Source organism: Natator depressus, chromosome 10 (genome assembly GCF_965152275.1).
Source record: "Natator depressus isolate rNatDep1 chromosome 10, rNatDep2.hap1, whole genome shotgun sequence".
Classification (NCBI taxonomy): domain Eukaryota; kingdom Metazoa; phylum Chordata; order Testudines; family Cheloniidae; genus Natator; species Natator depressus.
The window spans coordinates 1,867,744-1,892,863 of record NC_134243.1 but is presented as its reverse complement, the minus strand read 5'-3'; the positions used below and the strand labels follow the sequence as shown (position 1 = coordinate 1,892,863).

General features: G+C 44.6%; 1 protein-coding gene and 1 long non-coding RNA gene across 2 annotated transcripts in view; one reads left to right on the top strand and one right to left on the bottom strand.

The window, feature by feature from the left end:
- The window catches only part of LOC141994688 (epithelial sodium channel subunit beta), a 51,268-nt gene extending 40,977 nt beyond the window's left edge, over positions 1-10,291 (bottom strand). Inside the window, exon 1 of the mRNA XM_074964938.1 lies at positions 10,175-10,291. The gene's annotated coding sequence lies outside the window, so the exon portion shown is untranslated. The remainder of the gene's footprint in view (positions 1-10,174) is intronic.
- A 13,487-nt stretch (positions 10,292-23,778) lies between these two features.
- The window catches only part of LOC141994690 (uncharacterized), a 33,856-nt gene continuing 32,514 nt past the window's right edge, over positions 23,779-25,120 (top strand). Inside the window, exon 1 of the long non-coding RNA XR_012641192.1 lies at positions 23,779-23,897. This is a non-coding gene — a long non-coding RNA (uncharacterized LOC141994690). The remainder of the gene's footprint in view (positions 23,898-25,120) is intronic.

Here is a 25,120-nt window from a genome sequence, read left to right as displayed (position 1 = left end):
CAGAACTGCTCTTCTCCATACCAAGTAACAGGCTGACAGTTGAGCAATCCCCTCCGGATGACTGGCTTCTATAGATAACTTTGAATTTCAGTTCCTTATATTTCCCTTCCATTACATCATCTTTCATAAACAATTTGTAAATGTTAAGGCGATGTTCCCCTACATGTGACTGTGTTGACAGTGGAGTTATGGCATCAGGGCACAGTGTCAAACATACTGTAGGGGAAGAAAACCAGGAAGTTGTCATGAATACTCCCACTGGATAAACTGCTTAGTTTTTCCCTTCTAATCAAGCTGGTGACCACTGAATGGTTCCTCAAACTGCCACGACATGAGCATCACACTTCCACTCTCTGAATTCAGTGCTGAGAAGGTGCCAGAACAGCAGTTCTGGGAAGACCTCCAGACAAAGATCTGGGATGGGATGGGTGGCAGCAGTGGAAAGTTCTTCCAAATTACCATGTCAATCTACCGTGAGCCTTTACAAGAAACAGAACCTCTGGTGGCAAGAGGGGTGTTCCCTCTCCAAGTCCAGTGAGTCCTTGGTCTGTCAGACACACACATACTTTCTTTCTATTCTGAAAGTTAGGTCAACATCTGTTGACTGGGAACTGTCAGAGACCCCACCTCCTTCCACTAAGGCACTCGCGATTTTTGGTTGCTACTGAACAGGACAGGATCAAGAACCAGTGACCTGAGTGACCAGCTGGTTCCTTTTTGCCAATTATCCTAGTCAGCCAGGATCACAGCACAGACTTCTGAGCTACAGGTGCTTTTCAAAAATGTTCTGAGTAATCTGAAATTGCAGATAGACTCAAGAAAATCACTATTCATTAATTAGCCTTTCACTTTACTGCCCAGACAGCCACCATTCATAATTCATAAAGCATGCATAAATTCTGATATTACAATACTGTAAAATGTATATCTCTTATACCCAGGATTGAAGGGTTTCCTCTTGTTTCTCTTCAAGCAAATGCTCCCCAGAAGTTTCCATAACAAACATCGTATTCTCTTTAGAATAAACCACAACGTTTCTATAGTCTTCTGAATATTTAAACCTTTTCATTTACAAAATTACAATCAGTTATAATGCAGCATATGTACACCATTGTATCCGTATCTTTTTATCTATATAAAATTAAAAACCCTGAAGTGTTTACTTATATTTCTTTTCATGTACTGTGTATATATACCTGCTACTGTATTTTTTACTCCATGCATCTGAGAAAGTGGGTTTTAGCCCACGAAAGCTTATGCCCAAAGAAAGTTGTTAGTCTTTAAGGTGCCACAAGGACTCCTCATTGTTTTTATTGATACAGACTAACATGGCTACCACTATGAAACTTATATTTCTTTGTTCACAATTTTGTAGCAGTCATTACACCCACATGCACTATCTCGAATGTATTTACATTTATCCATCTAACAAATGGCCCTTTTAAAAGTTACTTTGTAGCTCATATTTCCAGTACTTTCAGCACCCTTTTGTATTTTCTTGCAACTAGTTGTTTTCACAGAATTAGCCATCATAAACTAGATTCAGGTTACTTATTTTATAATGTTTTCTTGTAATTTAAAACAGTGTAAAGTAGTTCAAACACAACATCTAATTGTTTATTTACTTATCCTAATGTTTCAATTATTTTCTAAACACTCAATTAAAACTTTCTTTGGGATTCATTCCCATTATACTACACTGGTTACAACCCCACAAGAAGTGGAAAAATAACTATCAGTATAAACAAAACCAGCTAATCTGACCAGCTTTGTGTTATTGCTTAACTTAAGGATGCTATCTTGCAACTCCTATTCACATGAGACGTCCCACTGATGTCAAATGATGTGCTTGCCTGAGAGGGAATTATTCATGTGAGTAAACTTTTGCAGCGTTGGATCATCCGTGAAGAGAAAAAACAAACAGCATAAAAGGTGAAAATGAAATGATAATTCTTTATTCATAATTTGAGACATTATTAATAGAGGATTTTTAATTATGACTAATCTTGACCATGGCCCTTTAAAGATTTTAACACAATTGATATTTCTAAATCCATCTGTGGAGACGTGTCCTGGTTCTGGACCTGGGAAGTGCCCTGAATTGGCTCCAGCCTGCAGTTAGGCTCTGCCCACATCTGCTGTAACTTCAATAACAATTTTAAGAAAATCTACCCATCTTTGCAGAACCACTGGTACACCTCTACTGGTGACAGACATGGTGGGAGAGCGACTGGAGGCAAGCCAAAGGCATTTTAACCTCCTACCATCGAGACCTGCTCTGAGCTGACTTAGATGGCATGTTGGTAAAAGGACTCTGCCCTGTTGAGCAGGAAGTCCTAATTCCCAGCTTGAGTAGCCATAAATAGAAGTGTAGCTGGAGGAGGGCTAGCTGGCCAAGTACACACCTACCATCTCAGATGGGATCATAGGGAAGCTAGATCATCATCCTGCCGCTTGCACTGCTATTTTTAGCATGCCTGCACCAATGCTGATCAAGCTGGCATGTCTACTTGAGCAGGAAAGTACATCTTCCAGTTTCAGGGTAGACATAATCTCCTCTCTAACCCCACCAAAAATGCTGTGGAGGCTCCAGGCTTCTGGAGATTACTGTTTATCCAAATAATTTTTAGAAACTATTTACTTAGGAGGTTAAATCCTTGTCAGGTAAATATCCGAAACAAAATAATCACAGCAGCTGTTATTTCAAGAGACTTTATACAGGAATATAGTCATCAGATCTTTCTATCGTCAAATCAGTCTGAATCACAATTTACCACCCATTCAAGCGGACGGGGTTTATGTATTTATGGGTTTATGACTAGGCCTAAACACTGTTCTACAGTAGCTTTTTAAACACTATTGTGAAATAGTTAACTCCTGCCCATGTTGACCAGACAAATCCAATTAGCCCAAACTGGTTTTGAACTGTGTTTAAAACTGTTTATAAAAAGTTTTATCCCCAGTGCAGAGGGAATCAATCCTTACCTGCATGAGTTTAACATAACCTGCCTTCACTTTATCGCTTGCACACAGTAGATAACACAGTAGTGGGGACTCATATTCTAAGAGCCAAATCCCACAGGAGGCAAACTGGCTTTTTACCCTGTGCACACTGATTTCAATGACCCTGCTCAAAGATTTAAAGTTAAATGTGTATCTAAAAGCTTTGCTGGATCAGGGCTAAAGTGGTCAGTATCTTACAGGACTGAGCACTAAACTGGCTGCCAGGTTAGCAAACTGACCATAAAATGATTTAAAATTACCTTTCCCAGCCCTGAAGAAGAGCTCAGTGTGGCCTGAAAGCTTGTCTCTCTCACCACCAGAAGTTGGTCTAATAAAAGATATTACCTCCCCCACCTCGTCTCTAAAAAAAACCCTGACACATTTTAACAATGTTCTGTCCAATGCTGGCAGCACAATAGATTGGTTAACAAACACCATTTTAAAGGGATTTTCTAATGTTGCAGGAGGCCAAGAGCCAAGCTCACTCCCTCTGGCCGGAGTAAGCGTTGCTTTCAAAGGGCAAAGCTGGTTCAGAAAAGGAAAAGTTGCACTTTCACACACACAAATGGTCATTTTTCCAGAAGGGAAGTAACCCTACGTTTGTTTTTAACCTTTCCAACATTTCCTTACCTTAATTTCTACAATCTTTTTTTCTAAGATGAAATCTTACTCTTTCCTTATTCCTGCAGCTGGCTCTTGCTTGGTTCTGTAGCCACACCTGCAATCCTTGAGACAGCTCCTTGTACTCACTTGAGCTTAATGTCAGAGGAGTTCAAGTGGCCCATGTTTTCTAAAGGGATACTTCAGCAGCTTCTCTATGAACCCTTCAGGCTGCCCGGCTCTTCCATTAGCTGGGATATACCATGTAGTGTAAAGCACACAGGTGATAAGTGGAAACTGGCACCCACCCACCACTATTGCTAACCCCTCCCTATCCCACCCTGAATCAGGGAACACAGCAGCACAATACTCTTCCCCTCCCCTGCCCCACATCCAAATGGAGGGTAGGGCTGAGAACTTGGAAGGTTGCAGGAGCCAGACAGAACTCCACCGCGCAGTCAGGCTACTGCAGTAGCAGATGAACACAGGGCAATGTATGTATTTGTTGCTTCCCCTAGATCGCACTGTTTACAGAATTGAAGTATGCAGCAATAGCTGCAGCCATGGGGGAAACTTTATGATGCCCCATTGCTGCTTCCAGAAGCTTCTCGTTTTACTGTTTTACCTTCCCCTCCCCTGATTTGGGCACTGCTGGGTAAAGCATCTACCAGCTACCTGTCTCTTCCTCTTCTGATGATCTTCACTTTGCCCCTACACACTACTCGGGTTGTAAGGATTCTTCTCTAATAAGTAAATAAGAAATTAGTTGCATTTTTCTTCAACAATGTACTGTAGTAATACTCTGCCCTTTTATCGTTATCTGAGGATCTCAAAGCACTTCACAAACTTTAATGGACACCTCCAGTCAACAATGGAGCAGTTGTCTACACGAGATGATACCTCCACCATTGTCCGGACACAGTTAAAGTTTGGCTCTTGCTGGCATCTGCTACCATAATTGTGTGATCTGAAATAATGTTCAATAACTGATCGTGAAAATCAGTTCTGGATGCAGGGCTTCTGTAGCACAAAAGGAGCCATATGCACTTCACACTCACGGAGGCCCTATCCACACAGTGGTTGAAATAATGCTAGCAACAAATGTGTGTATGGCCCTAGCATGGTTTGCCTCAGCATTGTGGAGAGGCTACTCCCATCACACCCTAAGACCCATAAATCCAATCCTGCTCCTGTTGAAGTCCAAGGGGACACTCCTGTGCCTATTGATGCCTATAGGATCAGACTTCATGTTATAAAATCATGCTATAGACTACCTATTAGTCTGTAATAGGGTTTGGCGAGCATAGTTCTCATTTTTAAAAAATCCCAGTCCACGCTGATTAGGGAGGCTAAACAAAAAGTTTGTTGGTAATGACTCTGTTTAATAACCAGTTGCTAACATGATTCTGATACTAGGACAGGCCCATAATATCTGCTATTAGTTTCCTTGCTGAAATGCACAATAATAATAATCTTCATTTTGTCACATGCCACCTTTTCCACAGCCTGAACCAAAGACTGGGGCAAAGTGTACATAAAAATCACCTGCCGCCTTGTTTTCCTACAGAAAGGATTTTACTCTGTTCTGATTTAACTGTTGCAATTTAGGGGTAGAAATATTCTTATGTCAGTACCAGTTTGCAGATTAACAGGCAGTGTAACAAAAATGGAACCAGTAGTGTACATACTCTTATCAAGTCGGAAAAACATTTACTGAACCTGTGTGATGTTAACTTGATCAGCAAAGGTTTTGCTTCCATTATTGTGTATATCTTGGCTAATTCTGAATGAGATCCAACTTCCCTGTAGGGTCTACTCTCCTAGACACAACGCTTAATGCTAGCGGGGGATGGAGTGTGTGTGTTACATGTCATTAGAAGACTTTTTAAAAGGATTAAGTTTTTAAAAATAACAGTCTATTTCCAACACGAAAAATTACAGTACTTTTGGGGCCAGAACCACACAAGGACTTAGGCACCTAAAGCCCAGATTTAAGCACCACTGCAATCCAGAACCCCCCCCCCCTCAGCTGCCACCTGACACTGTAGGTGCCATAGGACCTACATTTTTGCCAAAAAAGTTCCCTAGGCACCTAAGTTTCTGCCTATGGGCCTGCACGCTGCTACCTCAAGCAGGCACTTGGATGCCTCTCTCTTGTCTAAGTCCCAACTCATAATATTCAAACTAGGGCAAGACAGGAATTCCCCTGCCTATCGTGCCTTAAACGGCAGGGGAGCGCCCTGGCCTTTCTTCTTCAAATATTGGAAACGTCTCTCCTTGACATACATTCCAAGTCCTGTGTTTCTCCTGTAAGAGTCAGTGGCCTTTCAGTCACTTAGAACAAGCCAAGGAACCACGTTCTTTGTTGGTTTTTAGTGAAGATGATGATGTTGAGAATTACATCTATGTATTATACATATCAACAGAAATGTGCATGTGTGAAGAGAAGCCTTGTAACTGGTGCAGCAGGAGCTCTAACCAGCAGTTCCCTCATAAATTTGGATTTCTTAGTGCTTTACAATAACACTATATCAGGAATAGATCAGGTAACACATCATACATCCCCAAGAGGGACAGTTCTCTGATGAGAAATCCAAGTGACAGCTGTTTGGGGATGCGCGGGACATCTGGAACAAAGGACATGGCCACTGATATATTTGGAAAATCAAAACTCTAACTTCATTCCTTTAGTCACAGAGATTTAAATATAAAAAACTGAGAAGTTAATACAAATTAAACAGGAAACATTATACCTGACTGCACTATACACACATTCAGTATACTCTACTGGCTTGACTGCCTGTACAAGTGTTGCCAAAGTGTAAAAGAACTGAAAGACCTCAAGCCCCCATCAGCAGATCAAATGCTAAAAAGCACAGTTCCAGGCAGTGTAACAAAAATGGAACCAGTAGTGTACATACTCTTATCAGGTAGGAAAAACATTTACTGAACCTGTGTGATGTTTGAGTGACAAGTTTTCCATTCCAAAAACATTGACATATGTCATATACATATTACAGAAGGAGGTAAAATAAATGATTCTTCCTTGTTATGTTAGTGAAGCAAATCATTTGCTGACAGAGGCAGAAACAAAACACACTTATCTTATTTGTTCAAACTAGTCCACTGAGCTTCCTGAACTTTGATTCCTCCTATGAAATTCATTTGTCTTATAATAAAATAAAATCCATTAGGGACATATTAAGGATGTTGTGAACACCTGAGTTAAGGGTTTATTGACTTATGTAGAGCACTGAAAACTTGTATTTTGAATTAGTATTTCCAGAATGTTTGCACAAATTGAGGGTTTTCTGTTGCCAATTTAATGATATCTATCTCATGCCTTTTGTATGACTTTTGAAAATGTATTCTTCTTATTTATATAGGTTTTTCACCATGGCCTGTGGCAAGTTTCCATACTGAGAGTTTCTTCTAGTAACACCAATCAATTTTAGGACTAGTTCCTTGCCCTAGAATTTTGATGTTTCCTCTCTGTATGCTACATCCCTACTCTGCCCTCATTTATACATGGAGCTAATAAGTTTTTCATCTTAATTCAGCAAGACACACACAAATCCTCACTCATGCTTAATCATTAGACAGCTGCCCAGTGTTAGGGAGGTCACACCTGCTTTGCTCCTGAACAGATCTCATACATCCTGTCATTCCAGTAAGGGCCTCCTCCTCCCTGCCTTACATTATACAAAGCTATCTGCTCAGAATACTCTATTTTGCAAAACATGGAGCTTAAAGCCTTTACTGAAGTGCAAATTAATTTCCTGTGTTGTAAGAAAGGAATGACAGGTTCCTGCGACATCACAAACACACCAAATGAAAAATGAATTAAAAGAATGAAATACCTATTTCCTATTCTTACAATCTAAAACCAACCATTTAAATCCCCAAAGCTTTCTGATTGGCCTCCTCAGTATGTGTTTTAGGATAACAAGTAAAATCCATTCTTGGCTATTGATAGTCAATATCAGGAAGTGAATTTTAAGCATACTGCACAATTTTAACCATAAAGCAACCCATTAAAACTAATAGAAATTCTGTGGCTGCTTCTCTGGCACTGCACAAACTCCAACCCATAATGGAAAATATCTATTTTATAACTCAAGTATCAGAGGAGTAGCCATGTTAATCTGGAACTGTAAAAGCAGCAAAGAGTCCTGTTTGCACCTTATAGACTAACAGGCGTATTGGAGCGTGAGCTTTTGTGCGTGAATATCCGACAAAGTGAATAAGATATTCACCCACGAAAGCTTATGCTCCAATACGTCTGTTAGTCTATTTTATAACTGCCACTTATCCTTTAATGCAGCCTTGTGTGTCAATACAGGTAATAAGGTGTTGCTGTTTTTATTAAGTGAATTTTAGTGCTCGTGAAAGGTGCCAGATTAACAGCACTGAACACTGAATTGTCTTCTGTCACCCCAGAACAGGTACAGCCTCCCCCCCTCGCTGATGTCTCCCTCTGACCCATTCATTCCTCTGCTAAGGCTGCCAGCAAGGGACCCAAATAGAGCTTGTTACTATAGCAGGTTTTGTGATATGGGCACGTATCCACTGGGAACGTGACCGAGACTCAAATGTCGTGTTGCCAACTCTCATCACATTTGGTGTTTTTCTTAAAGACCCAGCTGCTGGAATTATCAGCTCGGAATCTCTGCTTTTTTTAGTAAGTTTCTAGCCCTCATTTCTGGGGAGAAAATCTTGAAAATGTGACCCCTGAACATTCCAACATCAGGAGGTAAATAAAAAGAACCACAGATGCATTCTTCTTTTTAAAAAGCTTGTGATTTTTAACTCAGTCTCATTGACCTGGGGGGCCTGAGACATGATTTTTGAATGCTTGGGGTTGGCAATAGCCACTACTAATGGGAGCTGAAACTGTTAGAGAGAAAGCAGGACAGCTCTATTCTACAGGCAGAACAGCATGGGGCCATCTGAGGCAAGGTGTTCTGTAACTGTTTGTGTAAGTGATGGTGGGCTGGGCAGCCATTTGCCTGAACTTGGCCCAGGGTGAACGGTTCTTTGCCCAGGATCAACTTGTCCCATTAATGACAGGTTTCAGAGTAACATTAACAATCCCATAAACATTCCAGCCCCTCTTCGTTCTTTCGGAAATGCTGTCGAATGCATTTTAATGTGAGTCACAGAACATTATTCCATATGTCCAAAATTTACAATAGACAAAGGGAGGAGATGAGAGAAGCTACAAATGTTTTGAACGTGTAAAGACTACAAGATTGGGTCCGTCTTGATGAAGTGTCATGAATCCCTAGGCAAATAGAGAGGAAAACAAGTTCTGATCACTTCTCTGTCCCTTCAGCATGTAAGATGCAGAGGGTAACATTTCTGTGCAGAATGGATTTTGATGAGTATGAATTCTGCTGGAAGATGTGGGCTGGAGACAGGGTAGCATCTCTTATTCACTCAGTGTGGTACAGGCACAAAATCATAGACCTCACCCTACTGAATACAAAGTAGTTAGGGAAAAGACTTCAGTGCCAGTATCGCCTGCATAGGCTCTGCAGGTGAGGCCTCAATATATGCAGGAACAGAACACCCCCGGAAGACCCAGGGTACCATCTGTCAGAGAGACATTGCCTGGTGAAACACCGGGCTATGTCAGTCTGTTTGAGGAGTTCAGCTTGCTGCACATTTTACCAGAAAACCATCCCCTATCATTCATGCCTGACAGACCTAGCCAGAAAAATAATAGAAAATTCCAGTGTTTATCAAATACAAACTGCAAGGTGGCTATTCCCTCCAAGCCATGCTTTCTGCAATAGTGCTGACAAGAGTTTTGTCCTGTTTAGAGTAGCAAACTGTCTCCAACCCTGGTTCAAGTGCTGACAGCTCACGTCAATCACGGCTCAATTTCCGACGCGGAGCTCTCCCGAAGGTGAACACTCTCCCAGCTACAGCTGAACTAGTGACTTGTAAAGAACAATCATTCATTCTGCAAATTTCATCTTTGCAAATTCTCCAAGAGCAGATAAAAAAAATTCTTGCATGTATTTGTCATTTGGGGGATTATTCACCCATGTCTTCAGCGAGCACTTTTTGCCTGCAAATTGTTGGGAGCAGGGCATTGCCACCTTCGCAAGCCATGCCGGGCTGGCTAGACGGCCCTGCCAGGGGAGAGCTGGCTGCAAACATTTTTGGTTACTTTTAATCCAACTTTTTTTTATCCAGGAGGCATTACGGAAAATGCCCAGCTGGAATGATCCCACGGGAGGGTGGGGGCAGCATGGCCCCTGCCCAGGCTATGGGGCTGGGATGGGGGTATCTTGAGCTGAAGACTGGCCCTGAGCTTGTTCCCCGGCCGTGGGTCTCTGTGGGCCCCAGCACCGCAGGGTCTCGGCTTCGCAGACACCGACAGAGTCGCCCTCGCAGCCCCCGCTAGCTGGAGCAGGGCGAGGAAACTGAGGCACGGCAGCGACTGCCCACGGTCCCGCGGGCGGGCCGTAGAACTCAGGCGCCCTGAACGCCCCTGCTCGGGGGTCCCGCGGGCAAGTGTCGCCCCGGTCCCGGCCCCAGCGCCCCGCCCGGCGGAGCTTACCTGGCTGCGCGGAGGATGCGGCGGCCCCGCTCTCGCGCCTGCTGCGGCTCGGCTCCCTCCAGGCGCGGGCACGAGCCGGAGCGCGCGCCGGACGCGGATTCGGGGCGCGAGCCGCCCGCACGCGTCACACCCCACCTCCTCCCCGCCCCTCCCCCCCAACCTCTTCTCGCCTCCCCCCGCACCTCACCCCCACCCCCCAACTCCTCCCCTCCCCCAACCTCTTCCCGCCTCCCCCCGCCCCTCCCCCCAACCTCTTCTCGCCTCACCCCGCACCTCCCCCCCACCCCCCAACTCCTTCCCTCCCCCAACCTCTTCCCGCCTCCCCCCCAACCCCAACCTCTTCCCGCCTAACCCCGCACCTCACCCCCAACTCTTCCCCTCCCCCAACCTCTTCCCGCCTAACCCCGCACCTCACCCCCAACTCCTCCCCTCCCCCAACCTCTTCCCGCCTCCCCCCGCCCCTCACCCCTACCTCTTCTCGCCTCACCCCGCACCTCCCCCCCACCCCCCAACTCCTTCCCTCCCCCAACCTCTTCCCGCCTCCCCCCCAACCCCAACCTCTTCCCGCCTAACCCCGCACCTCACCCCAACTCTTCCCCTCCCCCAACCTCTTCTCGCCCCTCCCCCCAACCTCTTCTCGCCTCCCCCCGCACCTCACCCCCACCCCCCAACTCCTCCCCTCCCCCAACCTCTTCCCGCCTCCCCCCGCCCCTCACCCCTACCCCCCAACTCCTCCCCTCCCCCAACCTCTTCCCGCCTCCCCCCGCCCCTCCCCCAACCTCTTCTCGCCTCACCCCGCACCTCACCCCCACCCCCCAACTCCTTCCCTCCCCCAACCTCTTCCCGCCTCCCCCCCAACCCCAACCTCTTCCCGCCTAACCCCGCACCTCACCCCCAACTCTTCCCCTCCCCCAACCTCTTCCCGCCTCACCCCCAACTCCTCCCCTCCCCCCAACCTCTTCCCGCCTCCCCCCGCACCTCCCCCCCACCCCCCAACTCCTTCCCTCCCCCCAACCTCTTCCCGCCTCCCCCCCAACCCCAACCTCTTCCCGCCTCACCCCGCACCTCACCCCCAACTCCTCCCCTCCCCCAACCTCTTCCCACCCCTCACCCCGCACCTCACCCCAACTCCTCCCCTCCCCCCAACCTCTTCCCGCCCCTCACCCCCAACCCCAACCTCTTCCCGCCTAACCCCGCACCTCACCCCCAACTCCTCCCCTCCCCCAACCTCTTCCCGCCTCACCCCCAACTCCTCCCCTCCCCCCAACCTCTTCCCGCCCCTCACCACCAACCCCAACCTCTTCCCGCCTAACCCCGCACCTCACCCCCAACTCCTCCCCTCCCCCAACCTCTTCCCGCCTAACCCCGCACCTCACCCCAACTCTTCCCCTCCCCCAACCTCTTCCCGCCCCTCCCCCCAACCTCTTCTCGCCTCCCCCCGCACCTCACCCCCACCCCCCAACTCCTCCCCTCCCCCAACCTCTTCCCGCCTCCCCCCCAACCCCAACCTCTTCTCGCCTCACCCCGCACCTCCCCCCCACCCCCAACTCCTTCCCTCCCCCAACCTCTTCCCGCCTCCCCCCCCAACCCCAACCTCTTCCCGCCTCACCCCGCACCTCACCCCAACTCCTCCCCTCCCCCCAACCTCTTCCCGCCCCTCACCCCCAACCCCTCACCCCCCCTCCACTCTTCCCCCCAACCCCAACTCCTCCCGCCTCCCCCCCAACTCCTCCCCTCCCCCCATCCCAACCTCTTCCCGCCTCCCCCCGCCCCTCACCCCTCCCCCAACTTCTTCCTGCCTCCCCCCTCCCCCCGCCCCTCCCCCCTCCCCCAACTTCTTCCTGCCTCCCGCCTCCCCCCGCCCCTCACCCCCCAACTCTCCCCCCAACCCCAACCTCTTCCCGCCTCACCCCTCCCCTCACCCTCCAACTCCTCCCCTCCCCCCACCCACCCCAACCTCTTCCTGCCTCACCGCTCCCCTCACCCCCAACCTCCTCCCCCTGTCACCTTCACCCCCCAACCTCCTCCCCTCTCACCCCCCCTCACCCCAACCTCCTCCCCCTCTCACCCCCTCACACCCCAACCTCCTCCCCCTCTCACCCTGCCCCCTCACCCCCCAACCTCCTCCCCCTGTCACCCCCCTCACACCCCACCTCCTCCCCTCTTCCTCCCAGAGACCCCCAACCTCCTCCCCCTCTCACCCCGCCCCCTAATACCGCAAGCTCCTCCTTTCACCCCCTCCTCCCCGGAGGCTCCAACCTCCTTTTCCTTGCCCTCCCAAGCCTGCACCACCAGAGACCCCCAACCTCCTCCCCCTCGCCCCATCCCACCTCCGGAGACTCAAACATCCTCCTCTCACACACACCGCCCTTCAGACCCCACCTTCCTCCTCCTCATACCCCCTGCCCACTCAGATGTCAGCCTTCCCCCTCGCACATCCTGCTCCCCTCCCTCTCAGAGCCCCAACCTCCCCCTTCACACAGCTGCCTCTCCTGCTTTCCCCTCATCCCCCCCGGTTCACCCTACACCTTTTTCCTTTCCCCCCTCACCCCATTTCCACACCTCCATTCCCCTCAGTCCTTCCCTCTTGCGCTCTGCACCGACTCCCTTGGAACGCCCTTTCTCTCCTTTCCCTGCATCCTCTTTTCTCATCAACCCTCACCCCTTTCCCTCTGCAGGGGAGGTAGCACTTGGCAGATGTTCCCTTACCACAGCGTCCCCTGGGCACCAGCCTAGTAATATTTGCATAGAAAGACCCTGGAGTGTGTCGGGAGCTGGGAAGGGAAATGGAGTTGTCAAGGTTCCTTCCCCACTCTGAACTCTAGGGTACAGATGTGGGGACCTGCATGAAAGGCCCCCTAAGATTATTCTTACCAGCTTAGGTTAAGCGCTACCGCCACCAAAGTGTCTAACAATAATAACAGGGGAAGTGCCCACTTGGAAACGTCTCCCCCGCGCAAAATCCCCCCCAAGCACTATACCTCCTTTCCTGGGGAAGGCTTGATAAAAATCCTCACCAATTTGCATAGGTGAACACAGACCCAAACCTTTGGATCTTAAGAACAATGAAAAAGCAATCAGGTTCTTAAAAGAAGAATTTTAATTGAAGAAAAAGTAAAAGAATCACCTCTGTAAAATCAGGATGGTAAATACCGGGTAATCAGATTCAAAATATAGAGAATCCTTCTAGGCAAAACCTTAAGTTACAAAAAGACACAAAAACAGGAATATACATTCCATTCAGCACAAATTATTTTATCAGCCATTTAAACAAAACAGAATCTAACGCATATCTAACTAGATTGCTTACTAACTCTTTCCAGGAGTTCTGACTTGCGTTCCTGCTCTGGTCCTGGCAAAAGCATCACACAGACCGAGAGAACCTTTGTCCTCCCCCAGCTTTGAAAGTATCTTGTCTCCTCATTGGTCATTTTGGTCAGGTGCCAGCGAGGTTATCTTAGCTCTGTTTGCAGATGACACTAAACTGGGAGGAGAGGTAGATACGCTGGAGGGTAAGGATAGGATACAGAGGGACCTAGACAAATTGGAGGATTGGGCCAAAAGAAATCTGATGAGGTTCAACAAGGACAAGTGCAGAGTCCTGCACTTAGGACAGAAGAATCCCATGCACCGCTACAGACTAGGGACCGAGTGGCTTGGCAGCAGTTCTGCAGAAAAGGACCTAGGGGTTACAGTGGATGAGAAGCTGGATATGAGTCAACAGTGTGCCCTTGTTGCCAAGAAGGCCAATGGCATTTTGGGCTGTATAAGTAGGGGCATTGCCAGCAGATCGAGGGACGTGATCGTTCCCATCTATTCGACACTGGTGAGGCCCCATCTGGAGTACTGTGTCCAGTTTTGGGCCCCACACTACAACAAGGATGTGGAAAAATTGGAAAACGTCCAGCGGAGGGCAACAAAAATGATTAGGGGACTGGAACACATGAGTTATGAGGAGAGGCTGAGGGAACTGGGGATGTTTAGTCTGCGGAAGAGAAGAATGAGGGGGGATTTGATAGCTGCTTTCAACTACCTGAAAGGGGGTTCCAAAGAGGATGGCTCTAGACTGTTCTCAGTGGTAGCAGATGACAGAACAAGGAGTAATGGTCTCAAGTTGCAGTGGGGGAGGTTTAGGTTGGATATTAGGAAAAACTTTTTCACTAGGAGGGTGGTGAAACACTGGAATGGGTTACCTAGGGAGGTGGTGGAATCTCCTTCCTTTGAAGTTTTTAAGGTCAGGCTTGACAAAGCCCTGGCTGGGATGATTTAATTGGGGTTCAGTCCTGCTTTGAGCAGGGGGTTGGACTAGATGACCTCCTGAGGTCCCTTCCAACCCTGATATTCTATGATTCTATGATTCTTAACCCTTTACAGGTGAAAGGGTTTTTCCTCTGGCCAGAAGGGATTTAAAGGTGTTTACCCTTCCCTTTATATTTATGACAAGAGTCAATGCTCAGAGTCTAGGCCCTGAGCTGTCTCTGCTGCATATTAAGAAAAGAATCTCTCTCTGCCAGTATTTAACATTAGTGGTCCATCTATTGGTAGTGCTCGTTGACGACAATGTCTGAAGGTGGAAATTGGGGATGGAGGCAGACTGCCAGTGGTACATGATGGGAGATGGGAAATATCTAGCTTAGTAACAGTGTGGGAGGTGAGGAATGCCCACTGGTGGTTATACTGAAGGGAGGGAGGTAATTAAGCTGCTGTTGGGATGCCCACACATTTGACTGTCACAAGAAAACAAATGGGCTCCTACAAAACTTTTAAAGAAACAAAACAGATTAATCGCAAGACAGACCCGTATCTCATGGAATTACAAGGAACCACAGTTGTGTTTGGTGACAACTTTCTCTGTGGAGAGATGTACCAGCAGCACTGGCTGCGAATATTTGTCAGCAAAGTGACTCCCATCCCAACTAATATTCCTCACCCAGATGCATAACCAGTTCAAGGCAGACTCCTTCAGGCCAATGCCGCACTGCAGTGGAAAGGTAAGGAATGACAGGTGTTTTCACTGGAATGATAGGTGTTTTCTATGGAGATGGTGTTTATCACATTTTAAATATTTCATCCAATGTGTAAGAGTTTTAATTTATATTTTAAGAACTGGGCAGAATGGCTTATTAATGGTATTGATTGTAAATCAGTTTGTTTTGTTGATAATTTCTCTTGATCCTAAATATTTATGTTTATTGATTTTGGCTGGAAACAGACAAATGTGCTTTTTTTCTGAAAGGAGCCTCTATTATAACTCAGACTTTTTTCATTGCATATTGCAGCATCTCTAGTTAAGTAGTTTGTTGGTAAGCTTTGTTTGCCTTGAAATTTGCAGTTTGTTTCCTTTATGAACATTTGGGTGAATAGGTTACCATGTATGAACAAAGGACATTTTACCTTTCTGATTTTTAAGGACATGATTGAGTGGATATTGAGCGATTGATAATGTGAGTTCAAATCAAGATTATTCTTGATAGCTGGGGGTCAAAACTCAGCCACAGTCTCTATGTTGCACTGTGACAGCGTCTCTTTTTAAGGTGGTGAATGTACAGATTTCAGATCCTCACCTAATTCCAATTCTAAGCCTCCTCTTCCCAATCTATCAGACATTAATGATTTCCTCGCCGTCCATCTTATGGTCCAGCAGCCAGAGTTGTTTTCAAAGTGAGGTGGCTTGGCCCATACCTCCTTCAAGAAAACCCACATCTTAAGTGAGGAGAGGCTATAGTGCATCCTGATCACCATCATCAGCAGCCAAAACCTCTTACCAGGGGAGTCTGTTTTGGAGAACCCAAGCTTTCAAGTTACACTCCACATTTAATTAATAAGGAACGCTACTGAACAGTTTAAGATGGGAAATGAAGCGGAAACCTGTATTAACTTGAAACTGCAAGAGGAATTCAGGTATGTAGAAAGAAAAGGAGTACTTGTGGCACCTTAGAGACTAACCAATTTATTTGAGCATAAGCTTTCGTGAGCTACAGCTCTGATGCATCCGATGAAGTGAGCTGTAGCTCACGAAAGCTTATGCTCAAATAAATTGGTTAGTCTCTAAGGTGCCACAAGTCCTCCTTTTCTTTTTGCGAATACAGACTAACACGGCTGTTACTCTGAAACAGGTATGTAGAGTATCATTAGAGTTTGAGGACAACTCTTGCTCTGATTCACACGTAGTGGAATTCCACTGAGCGCAATGGAATATACAGAGTGTGTGAAGCAACACAATTTAGCCAGAATCAGGCCTGCTTGTGTGGTGTTCTGGTCTTCCTCCATACATTCCTGTTCCCTTTATAATCAGCTGTTGGCTGATTATTCAGACGGAAAGAAACTGAGTTTAAACCTTGCTTAAGATCTATGATGTAAGGTGCTGTTCTGCTTTCAAAAGGGCAGGGTGGAGGTTATTGTATCACAGTAAGGAAAGGACAGATTTGCTACATTCTGTATTGCAGCCAGCTGTAATTGCAAAAATTGTACATTGGGGTTTGTTTCTGAACTGGACCCTCATTATAATGGAAGCATATTAGAAGTTAAGTTCAGTCTTACTATAAGGGAGCAAGGTTTTAGATGAGAAGCTAGTATGTATAAGCATAATAAATGCTTCCGAAGCCGTGGAATACCCAAGGATGTGATGTTTTCTTAACCAAATGTTTGTCCTCCCACATCTCCAATCCCTGTAACTCTGCCTACTTCATCCTCCACAATGTTGGCTTTGTCTGACATAGCCTGGATGACTCCTCTGCTGAAATTACCATCTCTGGCTTCATTTCCTCTGTCCTAGACTATAGCAGTTGCCTCTTTTTTGATGCCCCCAAGCTCCAGATCAACAGACTCCAGCATGTGCAGAATGCTGCTGTGTTCTTGCCTTATGAAGAACCATCACTACATCATACCCAGCCTCAAACACCTTTCCTGACTTCTTGTTCATTCCAGGATCCAGTTTAAAATTGCTCTTCTGACAGGCCTCCGTGGAACTGCCCTAGTTGAGCTCCAAAATCTTATCTCTTTCTACTTCCTGCCATCTCCATCCATCTTGCCCTGGCTTCATCTCTTTCCTCTCCCACAGTCTCACCATTAGCAGTGTAAGAGCCATCATCGCTGTCGCTCCTGCTGTCTGAAACAGCCTTTTGCTGCTTCATTAACTCTTCTCCATCTCATTTCAAATTCCATGTAGACATCTGTGTTTCTCGTGTCCATGCCTCTTAGTATCTGCCTCCCTCTGCTGCTACTATGTAATTCTGTGAAGAATTTTGAGATAGTTTGTATGAAATAAACTGTACAAAATAATGTATTGTTTCCACTGTAATATTGTATGGGGAAGGTTTTTCTTATCAGGTATTTATGAATTTTTAAGATATATTTTTGCAGTTCTCTTCCCTCTAGAGCTCAGGTGGCCCCCATCATGAAACACCTTCCTTGCATGTCTTCCCCCCGCCACCCCTTTGGAAGAAGCAAGGAGACTCTTAATAGAATGACAGAATCATAGTATTTGGTAATGGAAAAAATCTGTTACCCTTAGGTCACATCCTAGGGACTCAGGCTGCTCACATTGAAGTCAATGGGAGTTTTATCATTTACTTCAATAGCAGGAGCAATAATAATGTTGTAATAATTGTGGCTTAGCAGGCCTACTTTAATTGTTAGCCTAAGTGGTGAAAAGTCGGTAAAAAGTTGGTGAATTGTCACGATGATCTGTTATATACAATTATTTAAGAAAAGGTGTAAGGAGGAGTCAGAAAGACTGAATTAATGTAAACAGAAAGGGTTTACTGATACCACACAAGGATTATAACTGGTGAACAAAAGGAGTAGAGTACTGGACCAAAATCGGTGCTATGGAAATTAGGTCTAATTGGTGGGCAAAATAATGAGAGGATGGGCCATTCCACCCATTGCCTTTTGGGGGATCCTTCAAAAGAGACATTGCGGGAGGAAGAAAGGCAACTTTTTACTGTCACCACAGCTGTGGCAGAAGAATTGTTGCCATAACACCAGACCTTGATACTCCAGTGGGAACACTTAACCATCATTGCTGCACCAGGGTTGACCCAGCTGATACATGTGAAAGCCTGCTCTGCCTTCCCCTTGTGTGCTCCTTTCTCTCCCCCACTGTCTTCCTCCTGTCCCCTCTCTCTCTCGGCTTTTCACTTGATCCTGACATCAACTGTACTTCATGGCCCCAGCACAGAGAGCTCAGACAGCCCATTCAGCTCTGCTCAGTCTGAGAAGGACCAGTAAAGAGAGGGCCCTGACCAGACGAACCAGATGATGTCCCTGACCAGGAGGTGAGTCGGGGTCCAGACTGCCAGCTGTCATGGCTTGCATGCCAGCCCAAAGCATCCATCCATGACTGAGCAGCCGCCTTGTGTCCTGAGAACGTCAACAAAAGCCATATTACCTCCATCTTTACTATCCTATGTCTTCTCTCCCTTCTGGGTCTATCTGTTTTATCTAAAGCCGCAAAGTGACTATCATTCCAGACGCAGAATTGAACAACAGAACTAACCCTTTCTTCCCCACCAACAAGGTTTGCTTGACTGAATAAGAGACTTAAACTAATATTCACTGTCTCCAAAAAGGGACTTTGATAGGTTTTGATTGTTTGTTTTGCATAATTACTCAATTTCAGTTTCAATGCTCTGGCTCGTTTTGATTCTTTTCCATGTGTGTGTTTCAGTCGATACATTTCTAACCTTTGGCAAGAATTTCCTAATGTGTTTGCCAGGGTACTAAGCAGGCTGAGGTCTCTGTTGACCAAACCGCAAAACTTATTTAAAACTGTTTAATGTTGGACCGTTTCAGGGTCATGTTAACACCTTTGACTCCTTGGGCTCTTTATTCCATCTAAATTAACACAACAGACAGACCCCCGTCCATTTTCTACACTGCTCCCTATAGTAATTCATACTGGAAAATGCACCCGTACATTTTAAATGTTCCAAATGATGGGACCTCTCATTATTTAAACAATTTAGCTTGAACACTGGCCCTTAGTTTGCTAATTCCATCCCCTCCCTCCAGTTTAAGGCAAATTGGATTTATCTTTCAACAAACATGGTTTTTAAAATTGGGTCTCAACACGTATGAAGTAGTTTCAGGTGAGCTGTGCTAAAGGCAGTTTTCAGCAATACGTTTTACAGGTCTGGTTTTTTTGTTGAAGCTATATCGGTAATTCTGCTTGTGCAGCTGTGTTTACTATCAAGACTGCTGCTGGGTTTGATTTCTCTGTGAACATTTTGTATATTGTACATCTTGTAAGTGCACACTTCAGAAAATCTTGACATTTAATAGTGGAAGGCTCAGGGGTCTATGTCAGTTGCTTAAAGCCAGCCATATGGGGCCTGAAAGATGATGAACTCATCTATAAGGGGATAAATAACCTCTGCTTCTATTAATGTAAACAGCAACAAAACCTTTTCATTCACAAACGGCTAAATATGAGGGCATCTGGGAAAGCCAGAGGAAAACTCTTTAATGAACAAAATCGTTCTGTGGTTACTACTGTAGGTGGAAGGCAAGATTTTTATATAGTGCTTACCCCCTCTGCATGTCTTTCATTTCTAGGGCTTGATCCTGCAGGGTACTGAGCATTCTGGCCTTAACTAGCAAAGCATTCCGGCACGTGCATAGTCCTGTTAGCTTTGTTAGGACTACTCATGTGCCTAAAATCAAGCATGTGCTTAAATGTTTTGCTGGATTAGAGCCAGAGTGGTCAGCATCCTGCAGGATTGCACCCCTGAAGTGCTGTACAAAGGTTAACTAATTGTAGCATCTCATATTAATTTGGAGCATTTTGAGTCTGATTCTGTGAAATGCTAAGCACCCCTAACTACTCCTAACAGCATTTGTAAAGCAAGTTGGAAATGCAAAGCCCTGCACAAGAGCTAATCACTGCATAAAATCTTGCTTCCCACTGTGAGAGCTAAGCCTAGAAGTTCCTTTCTCATTCAAGAGTTTCTCAGACTTTCCCAGATGTCCTTATATTTCGTTTGGGAACAAAGGCGTTTTTTAATTTCAAATTGCACAAATGCACCTGCTGCCCCAATGTCAGAAAAGGAATGCAGGATTGTGTATAAACAATGTTTTCAAATGAAGCTAGAATAAGCAGGTTTGATGGTGAAGACCAGGACTTGGTCAGTTTCTGACCAAAATCCTGTCAAAATAATTGCCTTCTGATTACTATAAACTCCCCTTGAGAACAATATCTATTAACTACACCCTGGCAGTTCTAATAAGCTGAACAGAACAGGTTACACTTATTTAGTATGGAAAATCAGTTGAGAAGCCAACCAAACACATTGACCTTGAATCTGACTTTACCTTTGTGTTGTATCTTTCACTTACTTCACCAAAAAGGTGCTTATCCCATAAGCAAAAGCCTCCTGTCAAAAATACAGCTGAAGAATACTCAGTAAATCTCCTGCAACACAACAAGCAGATACCGTAATGCACAGCAGAGTAGTTGCATAACTGCATGCATTGTGCTACTATCGTGTACTGTAGTCAGTGGTTAAATGCCGCTGAGAAATGAGATACACAAGACAGATTAACATTGAAATTGACTGTTTTATCTCTCTAATCTATAGAGTATCCAAAATATCAGTTGGTCCTTACATTTACCTGGTGGACATAAAAACAGGTTTTACATTGATCATGGTTTTTAACAGCTGTTTTTGTAGGTTCAGGATAGGAACTTTTTAGTTCCATTTGAGTGACATTTTAGTTGGCTATAAGACAAGACACTCAGTCTGAAAGAAGCAGACAACATTGTTATATTTTCATTCCTTTTTGTACTGACAAGGCTTCAGAAGAGAAAAATCTTCCTTGAAACCAGACAATGCCTGTTTTGCTTGAACAGATAGCTTACTCCAACTATTTGGAGTGAAAGTATAAGGAGTTGCCATTTTCGGGATCTGTTTGCCTTTTAATCACATTTACACCACCAAAAGTGACAGGAGTGGAGCACCAGATTGCAGCATGGTAATACCAAACATGGGTTAGAATCTTTGGTTTTATAGTGTAGTTGGGAATGACTTCTGTTTTAACTCTATTCCTGAGCTGTATTTCAGCCTTGGTAAAGTTCAGCCTGGCTTGGTCCTGTCTACTTAAATCATGATGGGGAACTACTGTATTGCAATCTATTCGACCAGCATGGTAGTTTCTACAGAGTAGATAGAACCTTAAAATTAACCATGCTCATCAAGAAATCCCATTACTTGCTAGGGGAGGTTTATGATTCCAGAACATTTTTTAAACTGAGATTTTATTGACTATGAAACAATAGGTATAGAATACGCCTTGTAAATTTCTAGTTGCTACAAATACAGGGCAAATAATTTGTTTAGGTGGGTAAATAAAATATAATTTGTTCATTATATTAAATGATCATGGTAGAAGATATGTGAGTAGATTTTCTGTCTGGGCTAGTAAATGTTCATGGTAATTTTTCAAGTTCATATAAAATGAAAGAAACCAATATCCAGCACTCTGATACCGATAGGAAAAGATGCTGAGAGTCAGATTTTAGACCTCAAAAAGAAAAGGAGTACTTGTGGCACCATCCGATGAAGTGAGCTGTAGCTCACGAAAGCTCATGCTCAAATAAATTGGTTAGTCTCTAAGGTGCCACAAGTACTCCTTTTCTTTTTGCGAATACAGACTAACACGGCTGTTACTCTGAAACCAGATTTTAGACCTGTGACAGCAAGAAGGTGCTAGCGTAATATTCATGTGTGCAGTCACCAGAGTGGCATAGTCGTTTACTGTGATTGCTTGAACATTTATGGTAACTGCAGCTGTAAAACACACACATATTTTTGCCTGTGTAATCTTAAAAATGGTGGCTCTTGATGGTTTATTAGTCATGAAATAGCATGTTTAAAATACATGTTGCAGACAGAGATTTCATACAGTGTTCTGCCAAATTTGACATCCCCAGGTTCCTGGAGGAGCTAACTTGAGAGTCAATTAGTTGTCTTGAGTAAGGAGCTGCGTGGCATGTTTAAATCACAATGAAGTGAGAGGATGGTGTGGATTTATTTTACATGACCTCATCCCCACTTATATTTGCTAAAACAGAGTGATTCCCAGTGGAAGTGGCTAATCTGTACTATTTCTCTTGGATAATTAAAGGCATACCATCCACCTGAAGTATAGTATATTTTTTAAAAAACAATTTCAATGTAGTTTCAGCTCCACACCTGTCCCTTAGTCCCCTTCCCAATTTTTGTTTTTGTGCAATTATATTTTTAATAAACAGATTTCAGAGTAACAGCCGTGTTAGTCTGTATTCGCAAAAAGAAAAGGAGGACTTGTGGCACCTTAGAGACTAACCAATTTATTTGAGCATAAGCTTTCGTGAGCTACAGCTCACTTCATCGGATGCATCAGAGCTGTAGCTCACGAAAGCTTATGCTCAAATAAATTGGTTAGTCTCTAAGGTGCCACAAGTCCTCCTTTTATTTTTAATAAAGTTTTCCACTCTGCTGCTGCTCTGTGAAACACCTGTGGAAACAACAGGAGATAATGACGGACTGAAGAGGGAAACAATTAAACTAACCATATACAAAGTGCTGTCAAATGGTCAAAGTAAACTGAAAAAATAAAGAAAATCCTAAAATTATTTACAACAATGGCAGGTTTTAAAAAAAACATATAAATGTAATTTTAAGTTGATACTATGAAGTATGAGGACTAGGTCTTTGCCTTGCCATGCCATGTCCCATGCATGATGCTGGTGATTTCTGTGTAAATATTAAGACTTATGACAGTGAGAAATAAGAAGTAATAGAATAGGAAAAATGGTTAATGAAATTGTGCATGTATTAGATTAGATTGGAAGTAAAAATTGTTAAAATCAAATGATAGATTCAGTGCTAAGAAGAAATATTATTGGAATTTAGGTTTTTTGTTTATCCATCCATTCAATACCCCTGCTACAATCTCTGGGTGCATGAACAGTAACCGTTTTAAAACACACACAATTTCTAGGGATATGATGTTTTAGACAGTGAAAACTTTGCTGAATCCTTTCAACACGAACAAAACCACAAACTGCTCCTCAGCTTGGGTCCGTGGGGATTTGTCTGGCTCATTATATAGGTGAGAACACTTTTCTGTAATCATTAGGAAAATGCCCACTTGATAAAACTCTTCCTTTAATGTAAACAAAATTTGTTTGACCTAATATTTACATTTTGTAAGCACAATCTTTTGCAAACCCTAAGATCAATAGACATGTTTTCACAATATTTTTTAAAAAATCCAGTGAACAAAAGTGTTTTTGTAAAAACACAGCAGGAGAATGTTTGTAACCCAAGCATTGCAGCACTGAGTGAACCTGAAAGTGAAGTGGACTATAAACCAAATTAAAACGGATTTTAATTGATTGTCATTGTCCAAGATGAGAAATGCCAGAAGGAAACAAGGAAAAGGAGCAGTGATTGGATTTCAAAATGATTTCACTTTTATTTAAGGTCTTATTAGTACCATTGGTAAATAATTTTGTTTATTTACAATGTATGATTTTTATGATGATGATGTCCCTTTAACTAGTATTCCTGATTTTCTACTAGGAACCCATTTCTGTCATCCATCCAGAATATTCAGCACACACTTGGTGATGGTTTAATCGTGATGGTTTGCTGTGCTCAGGATCTCTCAATGATGTAGCCACTTTGCCAGCTTTGGTTGCTCTTCCTTCTGGGATCCTCTGGATGCTGAGATGCAGGTTCACATTCCCTCATGACAGTGGTGTAATGGTGGGGAAAAAAGTGGGCAAACTAACAAACTAAATTCCATATTCCCCACATCAGAACTGGATAAACTCCATACTCCTCAAATGAGTAGTCATGTTTACTCTCAACTGCATTACTGCTTCATGATTCTTGGCAAGCCTGCAAGAGGGATGGAAGTGAACGTTTTCCAGGTTGTCCAGAATGCAGATGAGAATCCAGGAGTCAGGAGGTTCTTGCCTAAAGATCAGTATAGTTCTTGCCCTTGGAAGCATAAACATTGCAATGTTAGCCCGGATCAGTGTTTCTTGTACCCTCACTGACTTTCACAGAGGCCATGACTATATGCATGTGACTGTGTGGATGTCTGTTATCTTTCTGGCACCTTCTCTTTTTCTGCATGTCTAGGTGACATATGCTTTCCTCTCCTAAGCTCACCCAAAATCCAAAGGGGTACTGTGGCTGACATCGGGTTCCCATGTGGCACATACTAGCATGGGAATTGGTCACCTGGGAGAATATCTGCTGTTGGTGAGGAGTTAAAAAACAGCACAGCTGAGATAGGGTAGCTGAATAGAGGAAGGAAAAGAGAGGCTAAGCTTGAATATGCAAGATAATGCTAGCATGACTCTCTGAGTAACAGGTTTCTTAAGGGGGCTGTAAAAGATCAAAGGCATTTCTGTTGGGAGAAGGAGAGAGCTCTGCAGGACAGCTGAGGGACAGGTGTAATGGGGAAGGAGCGTCCCTGACACAGACCAAAGGACAAATCCAAAGGAGAGAAACCACAGTGAAATTAGCTGATTTTAGCCCTCTGCAAAGACAAAGTGACTCTTGTTTTGTTGGTTGTTTAGTCTGTATTTTCTTTTCTTCAGGCCGAATTCTGCCCCTCAGCATGTGTGGTTTGAAGTCCCACTGCTGTGACACTTGATAACCCTCATTTCCAGAATTATGTGTCTGACTTTCCAGTTCCACTCTCATCAGTACACATACAGCACGGTCATCACACCCGTGTAATCACTGGTCTCTGAGAAACTGGGTGACTGTGCAAGCCGACCTATGTCCTAGGTGTGGTCTAATGGGCAGAGCAGGGGATGGGGAGTTCTATTTTTCAGGGTTCTATTTCTGGCTCTGTTATTGACTCTTTGTATGACCTGCGGTCATGTCACCTTCCTGTATTTAGGGTTCCCCAATTGGGGTTAATGAAGCTGATGCAATGGGA